The sequence below is a fragment of the Calliopsis andreniformis genome, unplaced genomic scaffold, assembly GCF_051401765.1.
Source record: "Calliopsis andreniformis isolate RMS-2024a unplaced genomic scaffold, iyCalAndr_principal scaffold0014, whole genome shotgun sequence".
Taxonomy (NCBI): Eukaryota; Metazoa; Arthropoda; class Insecta; order Hymenoptera; family Andrenidae; genus Calliopsis; species Calliopsis andreniformis.
Window position 1 is genome coordinate 4,167,313 of NW_027480427.1, and position 14,108 is coordinate 4,181,420.

Sequence of the window (14,108 nt, forward strand, 5' to 3'; positions counted from 1 at the left end):
GGTCATTTCTACGTTGCGGGCAACCTAGGCTTCACTCTATGCCGTTGCTCCACCAGGTAGAATAGTTAGGGCCTTAGAAGTCAACGCCCGAAGCATAAAATACAATAAAAATACAACAGATTTTCCATCGTATAAAATGAATAATTGCAACCAGTGTGATGGTAATGGTCATTTTTACGTTCCGGGCAACATAGGCTTCACTCATGGACGTTGCCCTACCAGATCGAATAGCTAGGGCATTAGAGGTCAGCGCCAGAAGCATAAAATAAAATAAAATTGCAACGGTTTTTCCATCGTATAACAGGAGTAATTGCAACGAGTGTGAAAGAAATGGTCATTTCTACGTTCCGGGCAACCGATGCTTCATTCTAGGGCGTTGCTCCACCATATCGAAAAGTTAGGGCCTAAGAAGTCAACGCCAGAAGCATATAATAAAATAAAATTACAACAGTTTTTCCATCGCATAACAGGAATAATTGCAACCAGTGTGACAGGAATTGTCATTTCTACGCTACGGGCAACCTCGGCTTCACTCTAGGACGTTGCTGCACCACATCTGAACAGCTACGGCCTTAGAAGTCAACGCCAGAAGCAGAAAATACAATATAAATACAACAGTTCTCCCATCGTATAAAATGAGTAATTGCAACCAGTGTGAAAGTAATGGGCATTTCTACGTTACGTGCAACCTAGGCTTCGCTCTAGGGCGTTGCTCCACCAGGTCGAATAGTTAGTGCTTTAGAAAACAACTCCAGACGCATAAAATACAATAGAAATACAACAGTTTTTCCATCGTATAACAGGAGTAATTGCAACCAGAGTGAAGGTGATGGTCATTTCTAGGATCCGGGCGACGTAGGCTTCACTCTGGGGCGTTGGTCCACAAGAGCGAATAGTTAGGGCCTAAGAAGTCAACGCCAGATGCATAAAATACAAAATAAATACAACAGTTTTTCCATCGTATAAAACAAATAATTGCAACGAGTGTGAAAGGTATGGTCATTTCTACGTTCCGGGCAACCTAGGTTTCGCTCTAGGGCGTTGTTACACCAGATCGAATACTTAGAGCCTAAGAAGTGAACGCCAGAAGCATAAAATACAATATATATACAACAGTTTTTCCATCGTATAAAACGAATTATTGCATCCAGTGTGAATGTTATGGTCATACGTACGTTCCGGGCAACCTAGGCTTGACTCTAGGGCGTTGCTACACCAGATCGAATAGGTAGGGCAGTAGAAGTCAACGCCAGAAGAATAGAATACAATATAAATACAACAGTTTTTCCGTCGTATAAAACGAATTATTGAAACCAGTTTGAATATTACGGTCATATCTACGTTCCGTGCAACCTAGGCTACACTCTAGGGCGTTGGTCAACCAGATCGAATAGTTAGGGCCATCGAGGTCAACGCCAGAAGCATAAAATACAATAAAATACAACAGTTCTTCCCTCGTATAGAATGAATAACTGCAAACATTGTGAAAGTTATGGTCATTTCTACATTCCGGGCAACCTGGGCTTCACTCTTGGGTGTTGCTCCATCAGATCGAATAGTTAGGGCCTTAGAAGTCAACGCCAGAAGCATAAAATACAAAATAAATACAACAGTTTTTCCATTGTATAAAACGAATAATTAAAACCGGTGTGAAAGTTATGGTCATTTCTACGTTCCCGGCAACCTAGGCTTCACTATAGACTGTAGCTCCATCAGGACGAATAGTTAGTGCCTAAGAAGTCAACACCAGAAGCATAAAACACAATATAAATACAACAGCCTTTCCATCCTATAAAACGAATAATTGCAACCAGTGTGAAAGTTATGGTCATTTCTACATTCCGGGCAACCTAGGCTTCACTCTAGGGCGTTGGACCACCAGATCGAATAGCTAGGGCCTAAGATGTCAACGCCAGAAGAATAAAACACACAATAAATACAACAGCTTTTCCATCGTATAGAACGAATAGTTGCAACCAGTGTGAAAGTTATGGTCATTTCTACATGCCAGGCAACCTAGGCTTCACTCTAGGGCGTTCATCCACCAGATCGAATAGTTAGGGCCTAAGAAGTCAACGCCAGAAGCATAAAATACAAAATAAATACAACAGTTTTTCCACCGTATAAAACGGATAATTGAAACTGGTTTGAAAGTTAGGGTCATTTCTACGTTCCGGGCAACCTAGGCTTCACTCAAGGGCGTTGCTCCTCCAGATCGAATAGCCAGGGCCTTAGAAGTCTATGCCCGGAGCATAAAATACAATATAAATGCAACAGCTTTTCCATTGTATAAAACGAATAATAGCAACCAGTGTGAAAGTTATGGTCATTTCTACGTTCCGGGCGACATAGGCTTGACTCTTGGACGTTGCCCCACCAGATAGAATAGTTTGGGCCTTAGAAGTCAACGCTCGAATCATAAAAGACAAAATAAATAGAACTGTTTTTCCGTTGTATAAAACGAATAACTGCACCAGTATGAAAGTTATGGTCATTTCTACGTTCCCGGCAACATAGGCTTCACTCTAGGGCGTTGCTCCACCAGATCGAATGGCTACGGACTTAGAAGTCAACTCCAGGAGCATAAAATACAAAATAAATACAACAGTTTTTCCATCGTATAAGACGAATATTTGCAACCGGTGTGAAAGTAATGGTCATTTCTATGTTCCGGGCAAACCTAGGCTTCACTCTAGGGCGTTGCTCCACCAGATCGAATAGTTAGGGCCTAAGAAGTCAACGCCAGAGGCATAAAATACAATAAAAATACAACAGTTTTTCCATCGTGTAACAGGAATAATTGCAACCAGTGTGAAGGATATGGTCATTTCTATGTTCCGGGCAAACCTAGGCTTCACTCTAGGGCGTTGCTCCACCAGATCGAATAGTTAGGGCCTAAGAAGTCAACGCCAGAGGCATAAAATACAATAAATATACAACAGCTTTTCCATCGTGTAACAGGAATAATTGCAACCAGTGTGAAAGATATGGCCATTTCCACGTTCCGGGCAACCTAGGCTCCACCCTAGGGCGTTGCTCCACCACATCGAATAGCTACGGCCTTAGAAGTCAACGCCAGAAGCATAAATTACAATAAAATACAACAGTTCTTCCCTCGTATAGAATGAATAATTGCAAACAGTGTGAAAGTAATGGTCAATTCTATGTTGCGGGCAACCTAGACTTGACTTTAGGGCGTTGCTCCACCAGATGGAATAGGTAGGGCCATAGAAGTCAACGCCCGAAGCCTAAAATACAGTAAAGATACCACAGTTTTTCCATCGTGTAACAGGAATAATTGCAGCCAGTGTGAAAGTCATCGTCATTTCTACGTTCCCGGCAACCTAGCCTTCACTCTAGGGCGTTGTTACACCAGATCGAAAAGTTAGGGCCTAAGAAGTCAACTCCACAGGCAAAAACACAATATAAATACAACAGTCTTTCCATCGTAAAAAACAAATAATAGTAACCGGTGTGAAAGAGATGGTCATTTCTACCTTCCGGGCAACCTAGCCTACACTCTAGGGCGTTGCTCCACCAGATCGAATAGTTAGGGCCTTAGAAGTCTACACCCGGAGCATAAAGTACAATAAAAATACAACAGTTTTTCCATCGTATAAAATGAATAATTGCAACCAGTGTGAAAGTGATAGTCATTTCTACGATCCGGGCAACGTCTGCCTCACTCTAGGGAGTTGTTCCACCAGATCGAATAGTTACGGCATAGGAAGTCAAGGCCAGAAGCACCAAATACAAAATAAATAAAACAGCTTTTCCATCGTAAAAAACGAATAATTGAAACCGGTGTGAAAGATATGGTCATTTCTACGTTCCGGGCATCCTAGACTTCACCCTAGGGCGTTGCTCCACCAGACCGAATAGTTAGGGCCTTAGAAGTCAACGCCCGAAGCATAAACTACAAAATAAATAGAGCAGATTTTCCATTGTATAATCTGAATACTTGCAACCAGTGTGAAAGTAATGGTCATTTCTACGTTGCGGGCAACCTAGGCTTCACTCTATGCCGTTGCTCCACCAGGTGGAATAGTTAGGGCCTTAGAAGTCAACGCCCGAAGCATAAAATACAATAAAAATACAACAGATTTTCCATCGTATAAAATGAATAATTGCAACCAGTGTGATGGTAATGGTCATTTTTACGTTCCGGGCAACATAGGCTTCACTCATGGACGTTGCCCTACCAGATCGAATAGCTAGGGCATTAGAGGTCAGCGCCAGAAGCATAAAATAAAATAAAATTGCAACGGTTTTTCCATCGTATAACAGGAGTAATTGCAACGAGTGTGAAAGAAATGGTCATTTCTACGTTCCGGGCAACCGATGCTTCATTCTAGGGCGTTGCTCCACCATATCGAAAAGTTAGGGCCTAAGAAGTCAACGCCAGAAGCATATAATAAAATAAAATTACAACAGTTTTTCCATCGCATAACAGGAATAATTGCAACCAGTGTGACAGGAATTGTCATTTCTACGCTACGGGCAACCTCGGCTTCACTCTAGGACGTTGCTGCACCACATCTGAACAGCTACAGCCTTAGAAGTCAACGCCAGAAGCAGAAAATACAATATAAATACAACAGATCTTCCATCGTATAAAATGAGTAATTGCAACCAGTGTGAAAGTAATGGGCATTTCTACGTTACGTGCAACCTAGGCTTCGCTCTAGGGCGTTGCTCCACCAGGTCGAATAGTTAGTGCTTTAGAAAACAACTCCAGACGCATAAAATACAATAGAAATACAACAGTTTTTCCATCGTATAACAGGAGTAATTGCAACCAGAATGAAGGTGATGGTCATTTCTAGGATCCGGGCGACGTAGGCTTCACTCTGGGGCGTTGGTCCACAAGAGCGAATAGTTAGGGCCTAAGAAGTCAACGCCAGATGCATAAAATACAAAATAAATACAACAGTTTTTCCATCGTATAAAACAAATAATTGCAACGAGTGTGAAAGGTATGGTCATTTCTACGTTCCGGGCAACCTAGGTTTCGCTCTAGGGCGTTGTTACACCAGATCGAATAGTTAGAGCCTAAGAAGTGAACGCCAGAAGCATAAAATACAATATATATACAACAGTTTTTCCATCGTATAAAACGAATTATTGCATCCAGTGTGAATGTTATGGTCATACGTACGTTCCGGGCAACCTAGGCTTGACTCTAGGGCGTTGCTACACCAGATCGAATAGGTAGGGCAGTAGAAGTCAACGCCAGAAGAATAGAATACAATATAAATACAACAGTTTTTCCGTCGTATAAAATGAATTATTGAAACCAGTTTGAATATTACGGTCATATCTACGTTCCGTGCAACCTAGGCTACACTCTAGGGCGTTGGTCAACCAGATCGAATAGTTAGGGCCATCGAAGTCAACGCCAGAAGCATAAAATACAATAAAATACAACAGTTCTTCCCTCGTATAGAATGAATAACTGCAAACATTGTGAAAGTTATGGTCATTTCTACATTCCGGGCAACCTGGGCTTCACTCTTGGGTGTTGCTCCATCAGATCGAATAGTTAGGGCCTTAGAAGTCAACACCAGAAGCATAAAACACAATATAAATACAACAGCTTTTCCATCCTATAAAACGAATAATTGCAACCGGTGTGAAGGTTATGGTCATTTCTATGTTCCGGGCAAACCTGGGCTTCACTCTAGGGCGTTGTTACACCAGATCGAAAAGTTAGGGCCTAAGAAGTCAACTCCAGAGGCATAAAACACAATATAAATACAACAGCTTTTCCATCCTATAAAACGAATAATTGCAACCAGTGTGAAGGTTATGGTCATTTCTACATTCCGGGCAACCTAGGCTTCACTCTAGGGCGTTGGACCACCAGATCGAATAGCTAGGGCCTAAGATGTCAACGCCAGAAGAATAAAACACACAATAAATACAACAGCTTTTCCATCGTATAGAACGAATAGTTGCAACCAGTGTGAAAGTTATGGTCATTTCTACATGCCAGGCAACCTAGGCTTCACTCTAGGGCGTTCAACCACCAGATCGAATAGTTAGGGCCTAAGAAGTCAACGCCAGAAGCATAAAATACAAAATAAATACAACAGTTTTTCCACCGTATAAAACGGATAATTGAAACTGGTTTGAAAGTTAGGGTCATTTCTACGTTCCGGGCAACCTAGGCTTCACTCAAGGGCGTTGCTCCTCCAGATCGAATAGCCAGGGCCTTAGAAGTCTATGCCCGGAGCATAAAATACAATATAAATGCAACAGCTTTTCCATTGTATAAAACGAATAATAGCAACCAGTGTGAAAGTTATGGTCATTTCTACGTTCCGGGCGACATAGGCTTGACTCTTGGACGTTGCCCCACCAGATAGAATAGTTTGGGCCTTAGAAGTCAACGCTCGAATCATAAAAGACAAAATAAATAGAACTGTTTTTCCGTTGTATAAAACGAATAACTGCACCAGTATGAAAGTTATGGTCATTTCTACGTTCCCGGCAACATAGGCTTCACTCTAGGGCGTTGCTCCACGAGATCGAATGGCTACGGACTTAGAAGTCAACTCCAGGAGCATAAAATACAAAATAAATACAACAGTTTTTCCATCGTATAAAACGAATAATTGCAACCGGTGTGAAAGTTATGGTCATTTCTACGTTCCGGGCAACCTAGGCTACACTCTATGGCGTTTCTCCACCAGACCGAATTGTTAGGGCCTAAGAAGTCAACTCCAGAGGCATAAAACACAATAAAAATAAAAGAGCTTTTCCATCGCATAAGACGAATATTTGCAACCGGTGTGAAAGTTATGGTCATTTCTATGTTCCGGGCAAACCTAGGCTTCACTCTAGGGCGTTGCTCCACCAGATCGAATATCTAGGGCCTCAGAAGTCAACGCCAGAGGCATAAAATACAATAAAAATACAACAGTTTTTCCATCGTGTAACAGGAATAATTGCAACCAGTGTGAAGGATATGGCCATTTCTACGTTCCGGGCAACCTAGGCTCCACCCTAGGGCGTTGCTCCACCACATCGAATAGCTACGGCCTTAGAAGTCAACGCCAGAAGCTTAAAATACAATAAAATACAACAGTTCTTCCCTCGTATAGAATGAATAATTGCAAACAGTGTGAAAGTAATGGTCATTTCTATGTTGCGGGCAACCTAGACTTGACTCTAGGGCGTTGCTCCACCAGATGGAATAGGTAGGGCGATAGAAGTCAACGCCCGAAGCCTAAAATACAGTAAAGATACAACAGTTTTTCCATCGTATAACAGGAATAATTGCAGCCAGTGTGAAAGTCATGGTCATTTCTACGTTCCGGGCAACCTAGGCTTCACTCTAGGGCGTTGTTACACCAGATCGAAAAGTTAGGGCCTAAGAAGTCAACTCCAGAGGCATAAAACACAATATAAATACAGCAGTCTTTCCATCGTAAAAAACAAATAATAGTAACCGGTGTGAAAGAGATGGTCATTTCTACCTTCCGGGCAACCTAGCCTACACTCTAGGGCGTTGCTCCACCAGATCGAATAGTTAGGGCCTTAGAAGTCTACACCCGGAGCATAAAGTACAATAAAAATACAACAGTTTTTCCATCGTATAAAATGAATAATTGCAACCAGTGTGATGGTAATGGTCATTTCCACATTTTGGGCAACCTGGGCTTCACTCTAGGGCGTTGCTCAACCAGATCGAATAGTTAGGGCCTAAGAAGTCAACCCCAGAAGCATAAAACATAATATAAATACAACAGCTTTTCCATCGTATAGAACGAATAATTGCATCCAGTGTGAATGTTATGGTCATACGTACGTTCCGGGCAACGTAGGCTTGACTCTAGGGCGTTGCTCCACCAGATCTAACAGTTAGGGCCTTAGAAGTCAACGCCCAAAGCTTAAAATACAATATAAATACAGCAGCTTTTCCATCGTATAACAGGAATAACTGCAACCTGTGTGAAGGTACTGGTCATTTCTACGTTCCGGGCAACCTAGGCTTCACTCTAGGGCGTTGCTCCGCCAGTTCGAATAGCTACCGCCTTAGAAGTCAACGCCAGAAGCATAAAATACAATATAAATGCAACAGTTTTTGCATCGTATAACAGCAGTTATTGCAACCACTGCGAAGGTAATGGTCATTTCTACCTTCCGGACAACCTAGCCTACACTTTAGGGCGTTGCACCACCAGATCGAATAGTTAGGGCCTTAGAAGTCTACGCCCGGAGCATAAAGTACAATAAAAATACAACAGTTTTTCCATCGTATAAAATGAATAATTGCAACCAGTGTGATGGTAATGGTCATTTCTGCATTTTGGGCAACCTGGGCTTCACTCTAGGGCGTTACTCAACCAGATCGAATAGCTAGGGCCTAAGAAGTCAACCCCAGAAGCATAAAATATAATATAAATAGAACAGCTTTTCCATCGTATAGAACGAATAATTGCAACCAGTGTGAAAGTTATTGTCATTTCTACATGCCGGGCAACCTAGGCTTCACTCTAGGGCGTTGTTCCACCAGATCGAATAGTTAGGGCCTAAGAAGTCAACGCCTGAAGCATAAAATACGATAAAAATCCAACAGTTTTTCCATCGTATAAAAGAAATAATTGCAACCAGTGTGAAAGTGATAGTCATTTCTACGATCCTGGCAACGTCTGCCTCACTCTAGGGAGTTGTTCCACCAGATCGAATAGTTAGGGCATAGGAAGTCAAGGCCAGAAGCACAAAACACAATATAAATAAAACAGTTTTTCCATCGTATAAAACGAATATTTGCAACCGGTGTGAAGGTTATGGTCATTTCTATGTTCCGGGCAAACCTGGGCTTCACTCTAGGGCGTTGTTACACCAGATCGAAAAGTTAGGGCCTAAGAAGTCAACTCCAGAGGCATAAAACACAATATAAATACAACAGTTTTTCCATCGTATAAAATGAATAATTGCAACCAGTGTGAAAGTTATGGTCATTTCTACATGCCGGGCAACCTAGGCTTCACTCTAGGGCATTGTTCCACCAGATCGAATAGTTAGGGCCCAAGAAGTCAGCGCACAGAAGCATAAAATGCAATATAAATACACCAGTTTTTCCATCGTATAAAACGAATAATTGAAACCAGTATGAAAGCTATGGTCATTTCTACGTTCCGCGCAACCTAGACTTCACCCTAGCGCGTTGCCCAACCAGATCGAATAGTTAGGGCCTTAGAAGTCAACGCCCAAAGCTTAAAATACAGTATAAATACAGCAGCTTTTCCATCGTATAACAGGAATAACTGCAACCTGTGTGAAGGTACTCGTCATTTCTACGTTCCGGGCAACCTAGGCTTCACTCTAGGGCGTTGCTCCGCCAGTTCGAATAGCTACCGCCTTAGAAGTCAACGCCAGAAGCATAAAATACAATATAAATGCAACAGTTTTTGCATCGTATAACAGCAGTTATTGCAACCACTGTGAAGGTAATGGTCATTCCTACGTTCCGGGCAACCTAGGCTTCACTCTAGGGCGTTGCTCCGCCAGATCGAATAGGTATGGCCTTAGAAGTCAACGCCCGAAGCATAAAATACAAAATAAAAAGAACAGTGTTTCCATTGTATAACCTGAATAATTGAAACCAGTGTGAAAGTAATGATCATTTCTACGTTCCGGGCAACCTAGGCTCCACCCTAGGGCGTTGCTCCACCACATCGAATAGCTACGGCCTTAGAAGTCAACGCCAGAAGCATAAAATACAATAAAATACAACAGTTCTTCCCTCGTATAGAATGAATAATTGCAAACAGTGTGAAAGTAATGGTCATTTCTATGTTGAGGGCAACCTAGACTTGACTCTAGGGCGTTGCTCCACCAGATCGAATAGTTAGGTGCTAAGAAGTCAACGCCAGAAGCATAAAGTGCAATAAAAATCCAACAGTTTGTCCACCGTATAACAGGAATAATTGCAACCAGTGTGATGGTAATGGTCATTTCTACGTTCCGGGAAACCTAGGCTTCACTCTAGGGCGCTGCTCCACCAGATCGAATAGCTAGGGACTTAGAAGTCAACGCCAGAAGCATAAAATAGAGTATAAATACAACAGTCTTTTCATCGCGTAACAGGAATAATTGCAACCAGTGTGCAGGTAATGGTCATTCCTACGTTCCGGCCAACCTAGGCTTCACTCTAGGGCGCTGCTCCACCAGATCGAATAGCTAGGGACTTAGAAGTCAACGCCAGAAGCATAAAATAGAGTATAAATACAACAGTCTTTTCATCGCGTAACAGGAATAATTGCAACCAGTGTGCAGGTAATGGTCATTACAACGTTCCGGACAACCTAGTCTTCACTCTAGGGCGTTGCTCCACCAGATCGAATAGTTAGGGCCTTAGAAGTCAACGCCAGAAGTATAAAATACAATATAAATACAGCAGTTTTTCCATTGTATATCCTGAATAATTGCAAACAGTGTGAAAGTAATGGTCATTTCTATGTTGCGGGCAACCTAGACTTGACTCTAGGGCGTTGCTCCACCAGATGGAATCGGTAGGGCCATAGAAGTCAACGCCCGAAGCCTAAAATACAATATAAATACAACAGCTTTCCATTGTATTAGATGAATGTTTGCAAATATTGTGAAAGTAACGGTCATTTCTATGTTCCGGGCAACCTAGGCCTCACTCTAGGGCGTTGCTCCACCAGATCGTATAGCTACGGACTTAGAAGTCAACGACAGAAGCATAAAATACAATATAAATACAACAGCTTTTCCACTGTATAAAACGAATAATTTCAACCAGTGTGAAAGCTATGGTCATTTCTACGTTCCGGGCAACCTAGGCTACACTCTATGGCGTTGCTCCTCCAGTTCGAATAGTTAGGGCCTAGGAAGTCAACTCCAGAGGCACAAAACACAATATAAATAAAACAGTTTTTCCATCGTATAAAACGAATATTTGCAACCGGTGTGAAGGTTATGGTCATTTCTATGTTCCGGGCAAACCTGGGCTTCACTCTAGGGCGTTGCTCCACCAGATCGAATAGTCAGGACCTTAGAAGTCGACGCCAGGAGCATAAAATACAATAAACATGCAACAGTCTTTCCATCGTATAACAGGAATAACTGCAACCAGTGTGAAAGTACTGGCCATTTCTACGTTCCGGGTAACCCAGGGGTCACTCTAGGGCGTTGCTCCACCATATCGAATAGCTACGGCCTTAGAAGTCAACGCCAGAAGCATAAAGTACAATAAAAATACAACAGTATTTCTATCGTATAACAGGAATAATTGCAACCAGTGTGAAGGTAATGGTCATTTCTATCTTTCGGGCAACCTAGTCTTCACTCTAGGGCCTTACTCCACCAGATCGAATGGTTAGGGCCTAAGAAGTCAACGTCAGAATCATAAAATACAATAAAGGTGCAACAGTTTTTCCATCGTATAACAGGAATAATTGCAACCAGTGTGAAGGTAATGGTATGTTCTACGTCCGGGCAACCTAGGTTTCACCATAGGGCGGTGTTCCACAAGATAAAATAGTTAGGGCCTAAGAAGTCAACGCCAGAAGCATAAAATACAATATAAATACAACAGCTTTTCCACTATATAAAATGAATATTTGCAAACAGTGTGAAAGTAATGGTCATTTCTACGTTCCGGGCAACCTAGGCTTCACTCTAGGGCGTCGCTCCACCACGTCGAATAGCTGCGACCTTAGAAGACAACGCCTGAAGCATAAAATACAATAAAAATACAACAGCTTTTCTTGCGTATAACAGGAATAATTGCAACCAGTCTGAAAGACATTGTCATTTCTACGTTCCGGGCAACCTCGGCTTCAATCTAGGGCGTTGTTCCGACAGATCGATTAGTTAGGGCCTGAGAAGTCAACGCTAGAAGCATAAAATACAATATAAATATAAGGGCTTTTCCAACGCACAAAATGAATAACTGCAGCCAGTGTGAATGTACTGGTCATTTCTACGTTCCGGGCAGCCTAGGCTAGACTCTAGGGCGTTGCTCCACCAGATCGAATAGTTAGGACCTTAGAAGTCGACGCCAGAAGCATAAAATACAATAAACATGCAACAGTCTTTCCATCGTATAACAGGAATAACTGCAACCAGTGTTAAGGTAATGGTCATTTCCATGTTCCGGGCCTCCTAGTCTTCACTCTGGGGCGTTGTTCCACCAGATCGAATAGTTAGGGCCTGAGAAATCAAGGCCAGAAGCATAAAATACAATATAAATACAAGAGTTTTTCCATCGTATAAAACGAGTAATTGCAACCAGTGTGAAAGTCATGGTCATTTCTACGTTCCGGGCAGCCTAGGCTACACTCTAGGGCGTTGTTCCGACAGATCGATTAGTTAGGGCCTGAGAAGTCAACGCTAGAAGCATAAAATACAATATAAATATAAGGGCTTTTCCAACGCACAAAATGAATAACTGCAGCCAGTGTGAATGTACTGGTCATTTCTACGTTCCGGGCAGCCTAGGCTACACTCTAGGGCGTTGCTCCACCAGATCGAATAGTTAGGACCTTAGAAGTCGACGCCAGAAGCATAAAATACAATAAACATGCAACAGTCTTTCCATCGTATGACAGGAATAACTGCAACCAGTGTGAAAGTACTGGCCATTTCTACGTTCCGGGTAACCCAGGGTTCACTCTAGGGCGTTGCTCCACCATATCGAATAGCTACGGCTTTAGAAGTCAACGCCAGAAGCATAAAGTACAATAAAAATACCACAGTTTTTCCATCGTATACAATAAATAATTGCATCAACTGTGAAGGTAATGGTCATTTCTACGTTCCGGGCAGCCTAGGCTTCACTCTAGGGCGTTGCTCCGTCACATCGAATAGCTACGGCCTTAGAAGTCAACGCCAGATGGATAAAATACAATATAAGTACAACAGTTTTTCCACCGTATGAAATGAATAATTGCAAACATTGTGAAAGTAATGGTCATTTCCACGTTCCGGGCAGCCTAGGCTACACTCTAGGGCGTTGCTCCACCAGATCGAATAGTCAGGACCTTAGAAGTCGACGCCAGGAGCATAAAATACAATAAACATGCAACAGTCTTTCCATCGTATAACAGGAATAACTGCAACCTGTGTGAAAGTACTGGCCATTTCTACGTTCCGGGTAACCCAGGGGTCACTCTAGGGCGCTGCTCCACCATATCGAATAGCTACGGCCTTAGAAGTCAACGCCAGAAGCATAAAGTACAATAAAAATACAACAGTATTTCTATCGTATAACAGGAATAATTGCAACCAGTGTGAAGGTAATGGTCATTTCTATCTTTCGGGCAACCTAGCGTTCACTCTAGGGCGCTGTTCCACCAGATCGAATAGTTAGGGCCTATGAAGTCAATGCCAGAAGCATAAAATACGATATAAATACAACAGCTTTTCCATCGTATAAAACAAATAATGGCAACCAGTGTGAAAGTTACGGCCATTTCTACGTTACGGGCAACCTAGTCTTCACTCTAGGGCCTTACTCCACCAGATCGAATGGTTAGGGCCTAAGAAGTCAACGTCAGAATCATAAAATACAATAAAGGTGCAACAGTTTTTCCATCGTATAACAGGAATAATTGCAACCAGTGTGAAGGTAATGGTATGTTCTACGTCCGGGCAACCTAGGTTTCACCCTAGGGCGGTGTTCCACAAGATAAAATAGTTAGGGCCTAAGAAGTCAACGCCAGAAGCATAAAATACAATATAAATACAACAGCTTTTCCACTATATAAAATGAATATTTGCAAACAGTTTGAAAGTAATGGTCATTTCTACGTTCCGGGCAACCTAGGCTTCACTCTAGGGCGTCGCTCCACCACGTCGAATAGCTGCGACCTTAGAAGACAACGCCTGAAGCATAAAATACAATAAAAATACAACAGCTTTTCTTGCGTATAACAGGAATAATTGCAACCAGTCTGAAAGACATTGTCATTTCTACGTTCCGGGCAACCTCGGCTTCAATCTAGGGCGTTGTTCCGACAGATCGATTAGTTAGGGCCTGAGAAGTCAACGCTAGAAGCATAAAATACAATATAAATATAAGGGCTTTTCCAACGCACAAAATGAATAACTGCAGCCAGTGTGAATGTACT